Here is a 23,229-nt window from a genome sequence, read left to right on the forward strand (position 1 = left end):
TAAAAAAATTCATTGAGATAATTGTTTATTCACATGTAGTTGTAAAAAAATTATGTGGAGAGATCCTTTGTACCCTTTACCCAATTTCTACTAGTGGTAACAATTTACAAAAGTGTAATATAATATCACAACCAGGATATTGACATTGATACAATCCACCAATCTTATTTAGATTTGTCCAGTTTTACTTATCCTAATTTGTATGTGTATGTATTAAATTCTATACAGTCTTATCACCTGTATAGGCTTGTGTATCCATCATCACAGTCGAGATACTGAACAGTTCTGTCATCACAAGGATCCCTCATATTGCCCTTTTATAACTCCACCCACCTCCCTCTTGTGACCCCCTTCCTCAGTCCCAACCCCTGGCAACCACTAATATGTCCTACACTTCTAAAATTTCAGCATTTCAAAATGTTATAGAAATTGAATCATACAGTATATAACCTTTTGGGATTGCTGTCTTATGCTCAGTGTAATCTCCCAGATGTTCATTTGAGTTGTTTTGTGTATCAATGGTTCATTCTTTTTTATTGCTGAGTATGTATATACCACAGTTTGTTTAACCATTCACTCACTGAAGGATATCTGGGATGATTCCAGTCTCTGATTGTCACAAGTAAAAGTGCTATTCATGTACAGGTTTTTGTGTGGCCCTATTTTCATAATTTGGGGATAAATGCTAAAGAGTACAATTTCTGGGTCATGTGGTAGTTGCATGTTCAGTTGTATAAGAAACTGTCAACTGTTTCCCAGAGTGCCTGTAGCATTTGGCATTTCCACCAGCAATTCAGGTAATCCAGTATCTCCACATCCTCACAAGCATTTTGTACTACATCATTTTGTTGTTTTTGTTGTTATTCTGGTAGGTGTATAGTGATATCTCATTTTGGTATTAATTTACATTTCCCTGGCTAACGATGTTGAACATCTTTTCATGTGCTTTTTGCCATCTGTATAAACCTCTTTAGTGAAATGTGTCTTCAAGCCTTTTGTCCATTTTCTAATTGGATTGTTTGTGTTCTTACTGTTGAGATTGGGTAGTTCTTTATATTCTACATAATAGTCCTTTGTCAGATCAGACATGTGGTTTGCAAATATTTTCTCCCAGTCCGTGGATTGTATTTTCATCCTCTTCATATGGCTTTCACAGGGCAAAAGTTTTTAGTTTATTAATTTTTCCTTTTATGGATCATGCTTTGGTATCAGGTCTAAAAAATTCTTTGTGTAGTACTAGATACCAAAGACTTTCTCCTTTTTTTTCTCTAAAAGTTTTATAGTTTTACATTTAAGTCCATTATCCATTTTAGGTTAATCATTGCATGAGGTGTGAAGTTAGGGCAAGATTCATTTTTTGCTTATGGAGGGCAAACTGCTCCCACGTGTGTTGAAAAGGTTATCCTTCCTCTATTGAACTGCATTTGCACCTTTGTCAAAAATAGATTGATTGTGGGGCTTCCCTGGCAGTCCAGTAGTTAAGAGTCTGTGTTTCCAATGCAGGGGGCGTGGGCCCGATCCTTGGTTGGGGAACTAGAATCCCACATGCCACACTACACGGCCAAAAAGAAAAAAATACTTGATTGATTGTACTTGTGTAGAAGCTATATCTGTGTTCTCTACTCTAATCCATTGATCAATGTGTCTCGCTACCAATACCATACTGTCTTGATTACTGGCGCTATATAAGTAAGCCTTAATATTGGGTAAAGTGAGTTCTCCCACTTTATTCTTCTTTATCAAGATTATTTTAACTATTCTAGGACCTGTGCCTTTCCCTATGAATTTTAGAATAAGCCTATTTCTATTAAAAAAAAAAACTTGCTTGGATTCTGACAGAAATTGTCTTAGCCCCGTATATAAATTAAGAAATAATTGACATCTTTACTGTGCTGAGCCTTCTAATTCATAAATATGGTATGTCCACATATTTAGGTCTTCTTTGATTAGCTTCATCAACATTTTGTAACTGTCAGCATACAGATCCTGTACATGTTTGTCAAATTTATGGGTATGGAGTTGTTTCAAGTATTTCCTTATCATTTTGATGTCTGCAGGGTGTGTAATGATATGCAGTCTTTCATTCCTGATTTAGTTATTTGTGTCTTTTCTCGTTTTTCCTTTGTCAAGTCTTGGTAGAGTTTTTTTCAATTTTATTGATCTTTTCAAAGGACTAGCTTTGTATTTTATTAATTTTTCTCTATTGTTATTCTGTTTTCAGTTTCATTGCTTTTTGTTTTTTATCGTTCTTTCCTTCCTTCTGCTCTTTTTTTTTTTTTTTTTTTGCGGTACACGGGCCTCTCACTGTTGTGGCCTCTCCCGTTGCGGAGCACAGGCTCCGGACGCGCAGGCTCAGTGGCCATGGCTCACGGGCCTAGCCACTCTGTGGCATGTGGGATCTTCCCGGACCGGGGCACGAACCCATGTCCCCTGCATCGGCAGGCAGACTCTCAACCACTGCGCCACCAGTGAAGCCCCCTTCTGCTCATTTTGAATTTATTTTTCTCTTTGTTTTTTAGATTCTTGAAGTGGGAATCTTAGATTATTGACTGGAGATGTTTCCCCTTTTCTGATGTACATGTTCAGTGCTATAAATTTCCCTCTTAGCACTGTTTTTGCTATGTCACACAAATTTTGATATGTTGTATTTTCATTTCCATTCAGTACAATGTGTTTTTAAAAATTTCCGCTCAGGTTTATCATTGACCAGCAAATTATTTAGGAGCATGATTTTTAGTGTGGAATTTTTCTGTTATCTCTCTGATATTGATTTATAGTTTGATTTCATTGTGGTCAGAGACACACTGTATGATTTCAATTCTTTAAATTTATTCAGATTTGTTTAAGGGGCTATGTTGTTTTGCTATCCATTGCCACTTGAAAAGAATGTGGATTCTGCTATTGTTGGGTGGAGTGTTCAATGTCAAATAGATTCTCTTAGTTGACACTGCCTTTGAGTTATTTTATACCCATGCTGATTTTCTGTTTAATTGTTCAATTAGTTGTTGAGAGAAGGATGGTGATGTCTTCTCATCTTTTGGCTGTGCTTATTACTCCTTTCAGTTCTCTCAGCCTTTGTCTTCATGTATTTTGCTGCTGTGTTGTTCGGTGCATGCACATTTTACTTTGTCTTCTTGGTGGCCTGAATTTTTGATAATTATATAGTGTCCCTTTTTGTCTCTGGTCATTTTCTTTACTCTGAAGTTCTTTTTTTCTGAAATTAATGTAGCCACTCCACTTTCTTTTGATTTATGTTAGCATGATATGACAATCTGTCTGTATCATTATATTTGGAGAGTTTCCTGTAGAGAGCATATAGTCATATTTTTTAATCTACCCCACAAATTTCTGTCTTTAATTGGCATATGTAGATCATCTACATTTAATGTAATTATTGAGATGTTAGGGCTCAAATCTGCTGGATGTTTTTTTCTGTTTATTCTGTGTTTTGTTCCTATTTTCTTTTTCCTGCCTTCTTGTGGATTACTTGAACCTATTTTATAATTCCATTTTGATTTATCTATAGTGATTTTGAGTGTATCTTTTTGCACAGCATCTTTAGTGGCTGCTCTGCATAACTTAGTCTTCTGATGTTGACATTTTACCAGTTTGAGTGAAGTGTAGAAACCTTGTCTCCCTTTTATGATATGATTGCCTTAAATATTTCCTCCACAGACATCTAGAGCCATATCAGACATTGTTATAATTTTTCCTTCAATCACCAAATGTAATCTAGAAGACTCAAGAGGAGAAGTAAAGTTAATGTATTTACCTATATTTTTTCTTCTTGTGTTTTTTCTTCTTTCTTGGTAATCCAAGATTCTTTCTTTAATGATTTTGTTTCTCTTAATAAAATTTCCTTCAACCATTCCTTTAGGGTAGGTCTGCTGGTGACAAATTCCCTTAGTTTCCCTTCATCTGAGAATGTCTTTATATTTCCTTTGTTCCCGAAGGAATTTTTTACTGGATATAGGATTGTGGGTTTACAGTTCTTTTTAGCACTGGAAAAATGTTGTATCAATTCCTTCTGGCCTCCATGTTTTCTAATGAGAAATCCTGTCATTTGAATTGTTGTCCCAATATAGGGAAGTTGTTTCTGTATCACTGATTTCAAGATTGTTTTTCTGTCTTTGGTTTTCAGAAGTTTGACTATGATATGCCTTTACATGAATTTCTTTGTGGTTCGTGCAGCTTCTTGAACCTATAGATTTATGAATTTTGCCAAATTTGGGACGTTTTCAGCTATTATTTTACTGTTATTTCATAGTTTTTTAGCCCCACCCTTTTCTCCTCTTTTTCTCGGACTTCGATGGCATAAATGTTAGATCTTATTTTATCTTCCAGTAGGTCTCTGAAAATCTGTTCTTTTTTTTAAAGTCTGTTTTCTGTCTGCTGTTTAGATTGTGTAATTTCTGTTGTTCTCTCTTCAAGTTCAGTAATTCTTCTCCCCTTGCCTTACACTCTGCTCTTGAACCCATGTACTGAGTTTTTGTATTTCTAAGTTCTAAAATTTCTAATTGATTCTTCCTTATATTTTCTATTTCTCTACTTAGACTTGCAATTCTTTTGCTGAGGCTTTCTATTTTTTCATTTTAAGTATATTCATAGGTGTGTTTCAGGTATGTTTATAATTGCTTGTTGAAGCAGTTTCATGATGGCTGCTTTAAAATCTTGGTCAGAGAATTTTAATATCTCTGTCATCTTTGCATTGAAATCTATTGGTTGTCTTTTTTATTCAGTTTGAGATCTTACTGGTTCTTGGAATAAGTGATTTTTTTCTATTGTCACCTAGACATTTTGCGTATTATGTGAGAATCTGGATCTTATATAAGCCTTTTGTTTTAGCTAGCTTCCTCTGATACTTCAGAGAGGAAGGGAGAACACTGCCTCATTACTGTCAGTTGCAGGTAGAAGTCTGGTTTTCCCAGTTAGCCTTGGCTGATACTTGAGGAGGAGAGAACTCATCATTACTGCTGGGCAAACTTCTCACTAGGCCTCCACTGATATCTCCCTGGCTAGGATTGGTAGGAGTGCCTTGTTACTACTCCCCACATGATCTCCATTGACACCGTGGGGTGGGTGGGCCGCCGTCTTACCATTGGGCAGTGTTGTAAATCCCAACTATCCAGTAGGCCTCCTCTGATACCACCTCAGTGGAGTGGAGGAGGGGTGCCTCATTGCTACCAGGTGATGGAGGAAGCCCATGCTTGCTGCATGGTTTCCACTGACTCCATGGTTTGGGGTTGTGGTCACTTGTACTGCTTAGTGTGGATAAAAGTCCCAATTCTGTTCTTGACCTTTTCTGACACCACACCTGCAGGGGGTTGGGTTGCCTCATTACAGTCTGATGTCTAGGCTCCCTATTAGTCACTGCTGCTATGGATAGAGGTCAGGCCACAGCTTTTTTTCTAGTGATGTTTGGCTGTAGTAGAACAGCTAGTAAAAGTTTTCTCTCTTTCTAGACTGCCTCTTTCCTAGTCCTTAGGCTCGAGAGAGTAGGATTTTTGGTTCTTGTTTTATCTACAACCATTGGCATTTGCTAGTTCTGTTTCTATTTCTTTGACTTCTGCTCTTATCTTTATTATTTCTTGCCTTCTTCTTGCTTTGGGTTTATTTTGCTCTCCTCTTCCTAGTTTCCTGAGGTAGCAACTTATATTATTGAGACTTTTCTCCATTTCTAATGTAAACACTGTTGCTATAAAATTCCCTCTAAGCTCTGCTCTGGATGCATCCCACAAGTTTTGATATCTTATTACCATTCAGTTAAAAATATGTTTCATTTTTTGGAGAATTCCTCTTTGATCATGGATTATTAGGGTTTTTAAAAAAATTTTTTAGGTGTTTAAAGATTTTCCTGTTATCTTTTTCATATTGATTTCTAGTTTAATTCCATTATGAGCTAAGATCATATCATATCTTTTAAGCTTTAAGGTTTGTTTTAGCACCCGGGATCTCATCAATCTTGGAGAATATTCCATCTGTACTTTCCCCACATGAACTCGTAAAGGAAGAGAAATAGTTAAAGATATGTAAGAAAGTAACCAAATCATACTCTAGACATACACTAATACATTTTATTTTTATTTTTTTAAATTAATTTTTATTTGAGTATTGATTTACAGTGTTGTGTTCATTTCTGCTATACAGAAAAATAAGTCAGTTATACATAAACATTTATCCACTCTTTTTTAGATTCTATTCCCATATAGGTCATTACAGAGTATTGAGTAGAGTTCCCTGTGCTGTACAGTAGGTCCTTATTAGTTATCTATTTTGTATCTAGTAGTTAATCCCAGTCTCCTAATTTACCACCCCACTTTGCCTTCGGTAACCATAAGTTTATTTTCTACATCTGTGGCTCTATTTCTGTTTTGTAGATAAATTCATTTGTACCATTTTTTTAGATTCCACATACGAGCGATATTATATGATATTTGTCTTTCTCTGTCTGACTTACTTCACTCAGTATGACAATCTCTAGGTACATCCATGTTGCTGCAACTAACAAATTTTATTTAAAACATTTTCCAATGGTAATGCTGTTACATGTGGCTACTTTAAAGAAATTATGCTTATAAACCAAGGAAGAGAACATTTCTAATTAAATGATAGAGCCAAGAGACTGAGCTCTAGGATTTCTTCACAGAAAATGCCTATAGCCTTTGCTTCCAACTAGGTCCCCTGACCATAGCATATCACTACCACCTGGGTACAAATACTGTTTAAAATCATAAAGTGGAAAGTGAATATGATTGTGAATATCACTGTTCTACCCTTCTTGAACATCTTTTTGTGAAAGGAATTTAATTTTTTGTAATATATTTTTGTTGTACAATTAAAGAGGATAGTTACAACATTTTTATGGACTCCAATATATATGTTATAAAACTGTATATTTGCAAGAGTAACTATTGTTATTATGTTATTATTGGTAATTATACCAATAAATTATAAAACAATTTTTACTAAATTGTTAGTAAGCAATTAGTAAACAATTGTTATTGAACAATTCTCAGTCAATTGCAGTAAAACATTGTTTAATTACCCTCCTCAAAGCACAGATAAGCAGCCTTCCTGTTCATTTTAGGAGATAAAGGGCTTCATGTGCCATTTTGGCATTGAATAGTCACTCATAGCAACCAAGCTGTCTTGGTTACTGTTTTGAAAACAGACATGAGTCTCTAATTATGTCACAGTTGATTCCTGTCCAGAAGGCTCTCTGTTATGTCTGCCTCCTTATATACATGTCTTGTTATTTTGGCGAGCAGGAAATAACTTCTTCATGACACAAGGCAACATCAGTCACAACCTTTCCTAAAAACAACTAATGTCAAGAGGAAGAAGAGGAGTACAAAAAGAAAAGGATGCTGCAGAGGCTTTGAGAAGCAGCCTGCTTTTTGATATGTGCCTCTTGTGTGCTGAAGTGTGTTCCCCCAAAATTCGTATATTGAAAACCTAACGCCCAGTACCTCAGAACTCGACCTTATTTGGAGATAGAGTCTTTACAGAGATAAACTTAAAAAGATATCATTAGGGTAGGCCCCAATCCAATATGACTGGTGTCCTTATAAAAAGAAGAAATTTAGACACAGAGACAGACACACATAGAGGGAAGATAATGTGAAGACACAGAGAGATGACAGCCATCTACAAGCCAAGGAGAGAGGCCTGGAACAGATCCTTCCCTCACAGCCCTCAGAAGGAACTGACCCCACTAGAATTTTGATTTCAGACTTGCTTCTAGAACTGTTAGAGAATGAATTTCTGTTATTTAAGCCTCCCAATTTGTGGTACTTTTTTCCAGCAGCCCTCGCAAACTAATACAGTGCCAAAAAACACAAAAGCTACAGCAGTAGGTTTCCAGCCAAATACCATTATGGAAGTGTGGTTCAGCACATTTAGTTTTCTGTGGTCATTTGAGAAAAAGAAGCCACAGAGAAATTGCTGAAAAGATTTCTATGTAGTTTTTCTCCTTCAGAGTTGGATAAGATTGTGAACTGAATGACAACTTACCCATCTGAGATAGTATGCCCTGCAAACCTTTTCCAATGGCAAATGAGAGTCCCTCCGATAATATAACTCCCAGATGTTTTTTCTTATTCTGACCTCTTATGTCTGTTCAATAAATTAATCAGTTGAAGTTCAAAGGATTTCCCAAGTTGAATACCTTCAACCTTAAGAAAGGCAATAAGCCCACGCAACTTTTGTGAGACTTGACACGTGTTCCTCACCAAACTTTGTTACACAGGGGTATTTGTTGCTTTAAACAATGGAGAAAGAAGTGCTGAGGATCTCTATATAGCCCATGTCTCTGGGTGAGGATAGAGTTAACTTGTACCTGGACTGGGATAGCTCTATGCTTGTCTCCAGGGTTGCCTGAAAGTCTGGTACTGACCCTTGGTTAAGATAAGGATGAAATGTACTAGCTAAAGATTTATAATGTGCTTCTTGAAGTTCGAAATTCCCTTGGAGACATCCTATACTGGCTTGTCTGCATCAGTTAGGGATCTATAGGTTGATGGTTTGTACCTGGTTTTGCCATTTACACAGTCTGGTTTTAGTTGTGACCAGTGGTATGTTAAAGACCCCTCAGTAAACTAGTATCTTGGCTTCCTTGAAACCAAGATACCTTGCACATATCTTTGTGGTCCATAATTTGAATGCAAAGCACATCTTCTGTAACTGAGAGAACTCTAGGAGGTGCTCCTGGACATATCAAACCCCTCAATGACTGACTATACTTTCTTTCTCCTGCTATACTTATCTTTATTAAAGCCTTAGGTGTGAAATGTACATCCTTTCAGTTGTCTGGCCCTGTGTGATTGTTATACTCTTGAACCCTAGACTCAAGGCTGAGACTTTGCACCCCTCTTAAAATTTACCTTAAAAGGTAAAGCAAACCCTAGTCCTGGAGACCAAATATTGCACAGAAACTGACGAAGCAGTAGAGGCCCCAGTCTTTGTTGAGTTTTAAGGCAAACTCAAGGCCTGGATAAGAGGCCATAAAGATGTCTGTGGAATCCTGGATCTTGGTTCTAGATATAAGTGGAGAGAAATTGAAGAGGAGCATAGGCGTAGAATAGATATTACTGGGTCATCAGATCCCACCTCTGTCAGGAATAAAACTCTGGTTGGCGGGGGAGGGGGGGTGGTTGAGCCTGCAGGTGAAATTAAAATGGGGTCTGACAGCGGTTTCTTCTGGTTCACATGACTTCTGTTCTAGAGACTGTCTCTGGGGCCAAAAACATTATGGAATATAAGGGAATAAAAGCCAAAAACATTATAGAATATAAGGGAATAAAAGCTACAGCATAATGAAAATTGCACAATTAAATCAAGGTCATATGCCAAAGACACACACATTCTAAATAGCCATTAAATCTACTGCCTTCCATAACCTATTTGTTTCGAGTGTTGTAGGGTTAAATTAGGCAGAGACAGCTTTATATTCCTGGCACTATAAAGGCTATAAATAGAATCTCTCTCATAAAGCATATGTGAATAGAGGAGTTAGTTATGAAGTATAAGAGAAGAACAGAAACATTTACACACAGAAAAAAAGCCTTGTAACTGTAATCAGAATAAAGAAAGGGAATAAGCACCAAGAGAATGTCTAACATTAGAGAAATGGTTTAATAAATTATGGTACATCAAAAGGATAGAATATTATGTAGGCATTAAAATGATAATTAAGATTATGTAGAAACATAAACAAGATGTTAGATATAATGCTAAGTAAAACCAGGAGAATACAAAGTGGCATATAAATATATGAGAGAGCTGAAGGCAATATATTAAAACAGTGGATTATCATAACTGGGAGTGGACCATTTGGTTTTTTTGCTTTTTTAAAAAACTTTTTTAACATCTTTATTGGAGTATAATTGCTTTACAACTGTGTGTTAGTTTCTACTTTATAGCAAAGTGAATCAGCTATACATATACATATATCCCCATATCTCCTCCCTCTTGCATCTCCCTCCCACCCTCCCTATCCCGCCTCTCTAGGTGGTCACAAAGCACCGAGCTGATCTCCCTGTGCTATGTGGCTGCTTCCCACTAGCTATCTATTTTACGTTTGGTAGTGTATATATGTCCATGCCACTCTCTCACTTTGTCCCAGCTTACCCTTCTCCCTCCCTGTGTCCTCAAGTCCATTCTCTATGGCTGCGTCTTTATTCCTGTCCTGCCCCTAGGTTCTTCAGAACCATTTTTTTTTTTACATCTTTATTGGAGTATGATTGCTTTAAAATGGTGTGTTAGTTTCTGCTTTATAACAAAGTGAATCAGTTATACATATACATATGTTCCCATATCTCTTCCCTCTTGCGTCTCCCTCCCTCCCACCCTCCCTATCCCACCCCTCTAGGTGGTCACAAAGCACCGAGCTGATCTCCCTGTGCTATGCACAGCTTCCCACTAGCTAGCTATTTTATGTTTGGTAGTGTATATATGTCCATGCCACTCTCTCACTTTGTCACAGCTTACCCTACCCCTCCCCATATCCTCAAGTCCATTCTCTAGTAGGTTTGTGTCTTTGTTCCTGTCTTACCCCTAGGTTCTTCATGATATTTTTTTCTTAAATTCCATATATATGTAGTAGCATACGGTATTTGTCTTTCTCTTTCTGACTTCACTCTGTATGACAGACTCTAGGTCCATCCACCTCATTACAAATAGCTCAATTTCGTTTCTTTTTATGGCCGAGTAATATTCCATTGTATATATGTGCCACATCTTCTTTATCCATTAATCCGATGATGGACACTTAGGTTGTTTCCATCTCCGGGTTATTGTAAATAGAGCTTCAATGAACATTTTGGTACATGACTCTTTTTGAATTATGGTTTTCTCAGGGTATATGCCCAGTAGTGGGATTGCTGGGTCATATGGTAGTTCTATTTGTAGTTTTTTAAGGACCCTCCATACTGTTCTCCATAGTGGCTGAACCAATTCACATTCCCACCAGCAGTGCAAGAGTGTTCCCTTTTCTCCACACCCTCTCCAGCATTTATTGTTTCTAGATTTTTTGATGATGGCCATTCTGACTGGTGTGAGATGATATCTCATTGTAGTTTTGATTTGCATTTCTCTAATGATTAATGATGTTGAACATTCTTTCATGTGTTTGTTGGCAGTCTGTATATCTTCTTTGGAGAAATGTCTATTTAGGTCTTCTGCCCATTTTTGGATTGGGTTGTTTGTTTTTTTGTTATTGAGCTGCATGAGCTGCTTGTAAATTTTGGAGATTAATCCTTTGTCAGTTGCTTCATTTGCAAATATTTTCTCGCAAAACTAGACAGGTACATGTAAAAGTATGAGATGAGATCACTCCCTAACACCGTACACAAAAATAAGCTCAAAATGGATTAAAGACCTAAATGTAAGGCCAGAAACTATCAAACTCTTAGAGGAAAACGTAGGCAGAACACTCTGTGACATAAATCACAGCAAGATCCTTTTTGACCCACCTCCTAGAGAAATGGAAATAAAAACAAAAATAAACAAATGGGACCTAATGAAACTGCAAAGCTTTTGCACAGCAAAGGAAACCATAAACAAGTCCAAAAGACAACCCTCAGAACCATTTTTTTTAAACAATAGCCAGGGCATGGAAGCATCTCATGCCCGTCTCTGGGGTCCGCGCTGATAGACGCGGCTCGCGCCCGTCTCTGGAGCTTATTTAGGCAGTGCTCAGAATCCCCTCTCCTCACACACCCCGAAACAATGTTCTCTTGCCTCTTCGGCAGCTCCAGACTTTTTCCCGGACTCCCTCCCAGCTAGCCGTGGCGCACTAGCCCCCTTCAGGCTGTGTTCACGCCGCCAACCCCAGTTCTCTCCCTGCGATCCGACCTCCGAAGCCCGAGCCTCAGCTCCCAGCCCCGCCCGCCCCGGCGGGTGAGCAGACAAGCGTCTCGGGCTGGTGAGTGCCAGTCGGCACCGATCCTCTGTGCGGGACTCTCTCCGCTTTGCCCTCCGCACCCTGTTGCTGCGCTCTCCTCCGCAGCTCCGAAGCTTCCCCCTTCCGCCACCCGCAGTCTCCGCCCGCGAAGGGGCTTCGTAGTGTGTGGAAATCTTTCCTCCTTCTCAGCTCCCTCCCACTGGTGCAGGTCCTGTCCCTATTCTTTTGTCTCTGTTGTTTCTTTTTTCTTTTGCCCTACCCAGGTACGTGGGGGGGTTTCTTGCCTTTTGGGAGGTCTGAGGTCTTCTGCCAGCATTCAGTAGGTGTTCTGTAGGAGTTGTTCCACATGTAGGTGTATTTCTGATGTATTTGTGGGGAGTAAGGTGATCTCCACTTCTTACTCCTCCGCTATCTTGAAGGTGTCTCCAAACTCCGACCATTTGTTTTTAATTAAAATATCCTGTTGTAGAGACTTTGTATGTGTACATATATATATATATATGTATGTATATATACACACCTTCTATATGTATAGGTCTATATATAGACATAAGATATTTAGTGGTGGGCGTGTTAGTCCGGATTTTTTTGAGATGCTTTCTCATCACATATAGCAACACTTTCTAATAGAACTTCCTGCAGTGATATATCCATTCTATAAATCTGTGCTGTCCAATATGGTAGACACTAACCATGTATGTTTTCCAAGCACTTGAAATGTGGCTAGTGTGGCTGAGAAATCAATTTTTAAAAAATTTTAACTAGTTAAAATTTAAATTCAAGTAGCCACACTTGACTAGTGATTACCATATCATTATCTCATTAGTACAGATTTAGAGCTAGAAAATAGACAAAATTTAGTAGTGGGTTCATTAGTCTGGATTTTTTCCCAGTGTCATTAATGTTTATTTTCCATAATCAGTTGGAGCCTTTAAAAGTGCTCCGTCATTCACTTCTCCCTTTGGAGCAAGAGATTGTGCAAAAAGTGCACCCTACTGAACTGCAAAGGATAAAATATGTCAACTTACTGTGTACTTCAGTGGAATTTTGGTAAAGTCTTTAATCACAAATCTATCAAAGAGCTGTAAATAGCTCATAAATAGCTACCCCTTTATGGTACAAAAACACGAGACCAGGAAAGCACCAGGTCATAGGTTCCCTGGCTTACCCTGGCCTAGAAGGTACATGAATAAAGTGCTCTTGCATAGTCAATAACCAAGTGAACATGAATGGGGAAGAAATGAACAGTAGTTTTCCCACTTGAGAAAATGTGTAGGCTCTGCGTAACTTTTTCCTTATTGTTGGAATCATGTTCCCATGTGTCCCTAGTAAGCAATGCCCACCTGACTTAGGCAGATCCCATCCTGACTTCTGCATTGCCATGCCTCCTCTTTCTTCTACATCTTTGTATACCCACCCTTCTCAACCACATCTCTCCACTCTTATCCTCCATCTCCTCCCTGGAATGCCATTTTCATCTCCAAAGGAGGTATTGAATTGTATCTTGATGGATAGGAGAATTTGGATTAGAGATGAGTAAGGAAGAAGAAGACTCAAACTGAGTGTGATGTGATTCCCAAACTCTTTCAGGGAAGTAATGATTATTCCTGATAATATGTTTAGAGACTGTTCTGATAGACCTAAATGAAATTTTAAAAATTGATAATGTTATTTACTAACCTAGCCAGCTATCTATCAGGCAGCAGTCTAAACATCTCTAAGCAAGCATTCTTTTTCATCTTGTATCTGGTGTAACAATGATTTCCTAATCAGTCTTTTTTCCTGTATATCTATGAAAAGTGAAATCTTTTACTTGGCTAATTTAGAGGCCTAATCTCTTGTATCACACTTAAAATAAAACATTGACGTAATGAATTTGTCATATATGTTTTCCTTAAGAATTTGGAGGCCCTACCAAGATAGCTCAACTCATGACAGCCTACCAGAGTGAAGCAAGAACAGCTCTGAGTCAAGTTATACCACATCAAGTATGACACTGAAAACGTGGAGAGGAAGTTTGGAGCCAGAGTACTGGATTTCCCTGTAGTTTGGGCAATTACGTCGAATGTCCCTACCCCTGCCACTCCTGTAAGCGCCTGGAAAGGTCATTTGATGTTGGAAGGATGTCATAGGACTGGAGAAAAGGTAAGTTGGGTTTAATTCCACAGGCTTTCGGTCAGTGTATTAAATTATATTACTAAGGGATGACCAAAGACCCTAGCAAAGATGGGGTGGGTAGGTATGCATTTATTTCTTTTGGTTTCAGGAATTTATTCTGTGTTTTGTTGGCAAAAACTTTGCGTCTTGTTTTCATTTTTCTTTTAGCTAAAATTGTGTAATTTGCCCAGCAATTTTTCACATGTTAATCTCTGTCTGTAAATGGTCATTTGAAATTCTTTGTGTGTGTGACCAGAGAGATTTTAGATATAGAGCTGTTTGCTTTAAATACCTTTGAAAAATTAAACTTAATTGATTGAAGGAATTGGTCATTTGTATGCAACATGAGAACATTTAGTTCAAACAGAGAGATCCATCTTGAGATGAAGTAAGAACAGAAAATCTGATCAGCTGATATCATGAAAATATACTATCTTATTCTGTGATGTTAAAGAAAATGGCAGGGTTTTTGTGTGCTGAGCATAAAGACTGAGAGGATTGACTGGAATAGACTAAGAAATGGGACTACCTATGGAGATATAAATAATATTATCTAATGCAAACTGTTTACTTACTTACTGTTGCAAGTTGGTTCTCCTGGAAGTAGACCCAGAGATAGAGTTTAGCAGGCAGGATGGCTATGAAGGGATCAACACCTATGGGAGGTAGGGGGGATCAAGGGAGAAGTCCAAACTGTAATGCAGTCCCTACAAATACTGATACTTTGGGCAACCCTATGGGGCACTTAGAAGTTAGAATAGGAGTTGTTCCCTGTTGGGCCAAGATTGATGCACATTTATATCTCCACGTGGATCAGGGTAGTGGGAGTAACTTTGTGGCTCCCTACAGCTGAGATATCTTTGACAGCTGTGGGCTTCATGCTTGTATCACTCCCAGAAGCTGGGGCAAGTCCTTCAATGAGAGGGGATCTGGGTGGAACATCAAGGGATCCACCTCCTTAGTTATGTAATTTTGTGAAACTAAATTGCTTAATCTGGAAGGAAATTAACAAGATTGTTAAATTTATCATATTTAATGGAGGACATATTTAATTAGTCTAGGGACTTAGCTTATGTACATTTAAATATGCATATTTAGAATAGTCTCAAGAACTCATACACAAAAAAAGGAGAAATAAAAAAGAAAAAAGTGTGCTCAAAAGGGAGCAATTAAATTTTAGGTAACTTTAGGCTACTAAGATAAGAAACAATGGAATGAACATTGGTATCAGGCCAATTTCAAGAAAATGTTCTAAATGAAGACTTTTAAGCAAAATTAGAATAGTTTTAATATTACATAATAAACAAATATTAGAGAATTATAAATTTACTCTTGTAGTAAGTCATATACAAATTAAACTATTATTACATTTGTTTTAAAAGATATTTACAACATTCTAAACTTGATAAAGAACACCTGTAACAAAGTGAGAGAGTGGCATGGACTTATATATACTACCAAATTTAAAATAGATAGCTAGTGGGAAGCAGCCGCATAGCACAGGGAGATCAGCTCGGTGCTTTGTGACCACCTAGAGGGGTGGGATAGGGAGAGTGGGAGGGAGATGCAAGAGGGTGGAGATATGGGGATATATGTATACGTATAGCTGATTCACTTTGTTATAAAGCAGAAATTAACACACCATTGTAAAGCAATTATACTCCAATAAAGATGTTAAAAAGAAAAGAACACCTACAAAAAAACCCTGCAACTAACATAGTACTTAATGGTGAGAAACTTGAAGTATCTCACTAAGATCAGGTGCAAGGCAAGGATATTTCCTCTCACTGCTCTTTTTCAAAATCATACTGGAAGTTCTAGCTAATGCAATAGACAAGAAAAGGAAATAAAATGTATACAGATTAGAAAGAAACAAATAAAACTGTCTTTGTTTGTAGATGATATGATTGTCTATGTGGAAAACCCCAAAGAATTGACCAAAAAACTCCTGGAACTAATAAGAGATTTTAGCAAGGTTGCAGGAGACGAGGTGAGTACACAAAAGTTAATCACTTTCCTATATGCCAGCAATGAACAGTGGAATTTGAGATTAAAAACACAATACCATTTACATTGACACCCCAAAAATGAAATACTTAGGTATGAATCTAACAAAATATGTACAAGATCTATATGAAGAAAACTACAAAACTCTGGTGAATGAAATCAAAGAAGAACTAAATAAATGGAGAGATAATCCACATTCAAGGATAGGAAGACTCAATATTTTTAAGATGTCACTTCTTCCCAGCATAATGTATAGATTCAATGCAGTCTCAATCAAAATCCCAGCAAGTTATTTTGCGGATACCGATAAACTAATTCTAAAGTTTACATGGAGAGACAAAAGACCTAGAATAGCCAACACAATATTGAAAGAGAACAAATTTGGACACTACCTGACTTCAAGATTTACTATAAAGCTACAGGAATCAAGACAGTGTGGCACTGGCAAAATGATGGACAAATAGATCAATGGAACAGAATAAAGAACTCAGAAATAGACCCACATAAATATAGTCAATTGATCTTTGACAAAGGAGCAAAGGCAATACAATAAAGATAGTGTTCCTGCAAAGAGTGCCAGAACAACTGGGTATCCACATCCAAAAAAATAAAACTAGACACAAACCTTATACCATTCACAAGAATTAACTCAAAATGGGTCACAGACTTAAATGTAAAACATAAAACTATAAAGCTCCTAGAAGATAACATAGGAGAAACCCTAGATGACCTTGGGTATGGTAATGACTTTTTAGATACAATACCAAAGGCACAATCCATGGAAGAAATAATTGATATGCTAGACATCATTAAAATTAAAAATTTCTGTTCCATGAAAGGCAATGTTAAGAGAATGAGAAGACAAGTCACAGACTGGGAGAAAATACTTGCAAAAGACCCATGTGATAAAGGGCTATTATCCAAAAATACATACAGAATCTTTAAAACTCAACAATAAGAAAACAAACCTGATTAAAAATGGGTCAAAGATCTTAACAGACATCTCACCAAAGAAGATGTACAGATGGAAAATAAGCATATGAAAAGATACTCCACATCATAAGTCGTCATCAGGGAAATGCAAATTAAACTTACTGGAACGGCCAAAATCCAGAACACTGAGAACACCAAGTGTCAGTGGAACAACAGGAATTTTTATTCATTGCTGGTGGCACTGCAAAATGGTACAGCCACTTTGGGAGACAGCTTGGAGGTTTCTTACAAAACTGAACATATTTTTACCATATGATCCAGCAATCACTCTCCTTGGTATTTACCCAAAGGAGCTGAAAACTTATGCCCACACAAAAACCTGAACATGTATCTTTATAACAGCTTCATTCATATTTGCCAAAACGTGTAAGCCACCAAGATGTCCTTCAGTAAGTGATTGTATAAACTGTAGTGCATCCTGACAATGTAATATTCAGCACTAAAAAGAAATGAGCTATCAAACCATGAAAAGACATGGCGGCCACTTAAATGCATATTACTAGGTAAAAAAAGTCAAATTTAAAATGCAAAGTACTGTATGATTTCAACTATATGACATTCTGAAATAGGCAAAACTATGAAGAGAGTAAAAGGGTCAGTGGTTGCCAGGAGTTGGGGGAATGAAGAGAGGAAGCGTAGTAGATTTTTATGGCAATGAAAATACTCTGTATGTTACCGTAATGATTGATACATATCATTTTACATTTGTCCAAACCTATAGAATATACAGCATCATGAGTGAACTGTAATGTAAATTATGGACTTTGGGTGATTATGATGTGTCAGTGTAAGTTCATCAGCTGTAACAAATGTACCACTTTGTTGGGAGATATTGATAATGGGGGCTGCTACGCATGTGTGGGAACAGAGGATATATGGGAAATCTCTGTATTTTTCCTCTCTCTTAGATTTGCTGTGAACCTTAAACTGCTCTAAAAAATAATGTCTTCATTTTTAAAAATTAATTTAAAAAGGTAAAATCAGATGTTCTTTCTGATTTTATTACAGTGTAGAATATGATATAAAAAGTATATACAATGTTTAATTTTTTTTAAAGACTGTTTTTATAAAAAATTTATTTAGTTTATTTATTTTTGGCTGCGTTGGGTCTTCATTGCTGTGTGCTGGCTTTCTCTAGTTGCGGCGAGCGGGGGCTACTCTTCATTGCGGCGCGCAGGCTTCTCATTGCGGTGGCTTCTCTTATTGAGGGGCACAGGCTCTAGGCGCATGGGCTTCAGTAGTTGTAGCACGTGGTCGCAGTAGCTGTGGCTTGTGGGCTCTAGGCGTGGGCTTCAGTAGTTGTGGCTCATGGGCTCTAGAGCGCAGGCTCAGTAGTTGTGGAGCATGGGCTTAGTTGCTCCGCGGCATGTGGGATCTTCCTGGACCAGGGCTCGAACCCGTGTACCCTGCATTGGCTGGCAGATTCTTAACCACTGCACCACCGGGGAAGCCCTACAGTGTTTAATTTTATTTTCTTACAAAATAGTCTGGGACTTTCCTATACTTATCTTATGGGTCAGAAAAGTGATCATTACTGACAGAAAAATTTTAGGAACGTATAAACATAGATGCTCAACTAAATTGAATTATACTAATATCCTTCTGATTTTTTTTGTTCTTGTGACTTCCAGCCAATGTTTCAAAACACATAAACCCTGGAACTACTCTACTTGCACTGTGTGAATAAAATTTCATTGTGTTATAATTTTTGATAAGTTATTTTTTTAAATATCAACAGTGATTGCATTATTATTTAATTAATTCACAGTTTATTAAGGATCTTGCAATTGCAACTTAAGTCTTTCTATAAATATTATAATGGTGTAGTTAATTAATAATCTTAGGTTACCTGGAAATTTTTTTTTTTTTTTTTTTTTTGCGGTACGCGGGCCTCTCACTGTTGTGGCCTCTCCTGTTGTGGAGCACAGGCTCCGGACGCGCAGGCTCAGTGGCCATGGCTCACGGGCCTAGCCGCTCTGCGGCATGTGGGATCTTCCCGGACCGGGGCACGAACCCGTGTACCCTGCATCAGCAGGCGGACTTTCAACCAATGTGCCACCAGGGAAGCCCCTTGGAAAATTTTTAAAGAAATCAAAGTGAATAGAGACAAAAAGAGCAAAGTAATTGGTCACCAAATAATAGTTTTAATTTACATATTCTCACCTATATGTAAACATATTTGCCCATATAAAAAAAGTGCTTTCTTATATGTTTACAAATGTTAAAAGCTGAAGTTTAAATTTTCAAAAAATGATAATCTTTCATTTTTTAGTATGATTGTATACATACATGTTTATTTTATTTACTTATTTATTTAAAAATTTATGTTTATGTGAGAGGAAATGCAGGCATACCTTGGAGAATTGGCAGATTCGGTTCCAGACCGCTGCAATTGACGCGCTGGTGGTATAGTGTTTAGCATAGCTGCCTTCCAGACCACTGCAATAAAGTGAATATCACAATAGAGTCACACTAATTGTTCGGTTTCCCAGTGCATATAAAAGTTATGTTTACACTATGTAGTTTATTAAGTGTGCAATAGCATTATGTCTAAAAAATGTACATACTTTACTTTAAAAGTACTTTATTGCTAAAAATTGTTAACCATCATCTGAGCCTTTGAGGAGTCTAAATCTTTGCAATAATAACATCAAAGTTCACTGATCATATCACCATAACAAATATAGTAAGTTTAAAATATTGTGAGACAATGTTCATTGCAGCTCTGTTTACAATGGCCAGGACATGGAAGCAACCTAAGTGTCCATCCGCAGATGAATGGATAAAGAAGATGTGGCACATATATACAATGGAATATTACTCAACCATAAAAAGAAACGAAATTGAGTTATTTGTAGTGAGGTGGATGGACCTAGAGTCTGTCCTACAGAGTGAAGTAAGTCAGAAAGAGAAAAACAAATACCATGTGCTAACACATATATATGGAATCTAAAAAAAAAATGGTTCTGAAGAACCTAGGGGCAGGACAGGAATAAAGACACAAATGTAGAGAATGGACTTGAGGACACGGGGAGGGGGAAGGGTAAGCTGGGACGAAGTGAGAGAGTGGCATGGACTTATATATACTACCAAATGTAAATAGATAGCTAGTGGGAAGCAGCCGCATAGCACAGGGAGATCAGCTCGGTGCTTTGTGACCACCTAGTGGGGTGGGATAGGGAGGGTGGGAAGGAGATGCAAGAGGGAGGGGATATGGGGATATATGTATATGTATAGCTGATTCACTTTGTTATAAAGCAGAAACTAAAACACCATTGTAAAGCAATTATACTCCAATAAATATGTTAATAAATAAATTAAATAAATAAATAAAATATTGTGAGAATTACCAAAATATGATAGAGACACAAAGTGGGCAAATGCTGTTGGGAAAATGGCACTGATAGACTTGTTCAATGCAAGGTTGCCACAAACCTTCAATCTGTAAAAAACACAATATCTGTGAAGCGCAGTAAAGAGGATTGCAATAAAATGAGGTATGCCTATACTGGTAGCTCAGAAGACAAAATAAAATGTCATTAGAGTACTGTCTGTTCTGAATGTGAAGCAATAAAAGTTACTATTTGCTTTCAGTGTATTTTACCCAGATGGCAGGTGATTTTTGCCTCATTCAACCTGCTTGTGCATTCTCAAAAGAGTCTGTTAATTTTTATGCTATTTATGCTTTGGGGAATTCCATAACTGTAGACAACTGTAAACACCTGACATGAAGAACTAAATTCCTAATGTTTATTATGAACAAAATTCTGTTATGGTTTTTATATGGTATTGCTACTCTCTGGACCTTTCTTGTCCTCGAACAAGTGAACTATCATCTGAAAACTATTAAGATGTTGCTTCCCTCTGAGTTCAGACCTCAAATTCAGAATAATACGATTGAAGAGGTGTTTTTTACACTCTAACCGTATTCATTGCTCCCAAGACAGCTGCTAGATAGCACCAAAGGATTTCTCCTCATCTTGTAAACCAGAAAGTGGCACTCATGAACAAGAAGGGGTGTTAGAAGTAATTGGGTTTGCTTGGTATGCTTATTATCTTCTTAATTGGCTCAACAGAATGGTAAGAGTTGTCCTTTACTAGGGTGCAAAATTCGGAGAAACCATCAAATCAAAGAAGAAGCAACCACCCCCAGGTTAATTTTTTGCAAGACAAGTGCTGTAAAACAAAGATATTTTTAACAGTGGTTAATTCCTTTAATATGTATAGAGTCCCACTTTTATTCCTGTGCAAGGGGCGACTTAACACATTGACTTCTCAAAAAAATGTATTCCCAGATTTTAGAGAGATTTTAAAATTTTTTATCAAATGTTAGTGATTATGACACACATTTTACAGGAGAGATACTAAGGTGTTCTAAATCCAGCAATTACTCTGCTACCATAACATATTTTTACGTTCATAATAATCAACTAAGTTGGTATGAAATGTTACAGGGAGGTCCACATGCATCAGAACTATGCCCCAGTAAGAGATTTCACTCTTCCTCACTCTGATAGAGTTCCAGGAATAAAGTGATAGTTTCGTCAATCAGGGATTTCTGCTCTGACTTCACATTTATCTGAAACCAAAGCCAAAAGTTGCCAATTGGCAAATATTTCTGAACAAAATATCCAAGATAACAAGACTTGATAACAGAGACTCTTGACTATTTTAATGTAGTTAGGTTTGAGGGAATAAACTCATGGATACATGCTGATGTCACCACTATAGTCAGATACCTGGGAGACTCAACCTGTATGGAACTTAAGATGCAGAATTTCCAGGACTATTTTTTTTCTAGGAATAGATGACTTTAGGAAACTAGACAGTTGAACAGTATCAGTGGAATAATGTTTGAATATGTAGAATTGAGTAAAAACTTTGACAAATCTAGTACTGATTATTTTCTTGGAACATGTGGTATTGTTCTTTTTTTTAACATCTTTATTGGAGTATAATTGCTTTAAAATGGCGTGTTAGTTTCTGCTTTATAACAAAGTGAATCACTTATACATATGTCCCCATATCTCTTCCCTCTTCCGTCTCCCTCCCTCCCACCACCCCTATCCCACCCCTCTAGGTGGTCACAAAGCACCGAGCTGATCTCGCTGTGCTATGTGGCTGCTTCCCACTATCTATCTATTTTACATTTGGTAGTGTATATATGTCCATGCCACTCTCTCACTTTGTCCCAGCTTACCCTTCCCCCTCCCCATATCCTCAAGTCCATTCTCTACTAGGTCTGCGTCTTTATTCCCATCTTGCCTCTAGGTTCTTTATGACCTCTTTTTTTCTTCCATTCTATATATATGTGTTAGCATATGGTATTTGTGTTTCTCTTTCTGACTTACTTCACTCTGTATGACAGACTCTAGGTCCATCCACCTCACGACAAATAACTCAATTTCGTTTCTTTTTATGGCTGAATAATATTCCATTGTATATATGTGCCACATCTTCTTTATCCATTCATCTGTGGATGGACACTTAAGTTGCTTCCATGTCCTGGCTATTGTAAATAGAGCTTCAATGAACATTTTGGTACATGACTCTTGAATTAAGGTTTTCTCAGGGTATATGCCCAGTAGTGGGATTGCTGGGTCGTATGGTAGTTCTATTTTTAGTTTTTTAAGGAACCTCCATATGTTCTCCATAGTGGCTGTATCCATTCACATTCCCACCAACAGTACCAGAAGAGTTCCCTTTTCTCCACACCCTCTCCAGCATTTATTGTTTCTAGATTTTTTGATGATGGCCATTCTGACTGGTGTGAGATGATATCTCATTGTCGTTTTGATTTGCATTTCTCTAATGATTAATGTTGTTGAGCATTCTTTCATGTGTTTATTGGCAATCTGTATGTCTTCTTTGGAGAAATGTCTATTTAGGTCTTCTGCCCATTTTTGGATTGGGTTGTTTGTTTTTTGGATATTGAGCTGCATGAGCTGCCTGTAAATTTTGGAGATTAATCCTTTATCAGTTGCTTCATTTGCAAATAATTTCTCACATTCTGAGGGTTGTCTTTTCGTCTTGTTTATGGTTTCCTTTGCTGTGCAAAAGCTTTGAAGTTTCATTAGGTCCCATTTGTTTATTTTTGTTTTCATTTCCATTTCTCTAGGAGGTGGGTCAAAAAGTATCTTGCTGTGATTTATGTCATAGAGTGTTCTGCC

At 37.4% G+C, this 23,229-nt stretch overlaps 1 long non-coding RNA gene across 1 annotated transcript in view; it reads left to right on the forward strand.

The window, feature by feature from the left end:
* LOC137216755 (uncharacterized) overlaps positions 1-16,050 on the forward strand; it is a 127,618-nt gene extending 111,568 nt beyond the window's left edge. Inside the window, exons 2-3 of the long non-coding RNA XR_010939842.1 lie at positions 13,802-14,047; positions 15,958-16,050. This is a non-coding gene — a long non-coding RNA (uncharacterized lncRNA). The remainder of the gene's footprint in view (positions 1-13,801; positions 14,048-15,957) is intronic.
* The last annotated feature ends 7,179 nt before the right edge of the window (positions 16,051-23,229 follow it).

The sequence above is a fragment of the Pseudorca crassidens genome, chromosome X (assembly GCF_039906515.1).
Source record: "Pseudorca crassidens isolate mPseCra1 chromosome X, mPseCra1.hap1, whole genome shotgun sequence".
NCBI lineage: Eukaryota > Metazoa > Chordata > Mammalia > Artiodactyla > Delphinidae > Pseudorca > Pseudorca crassidens.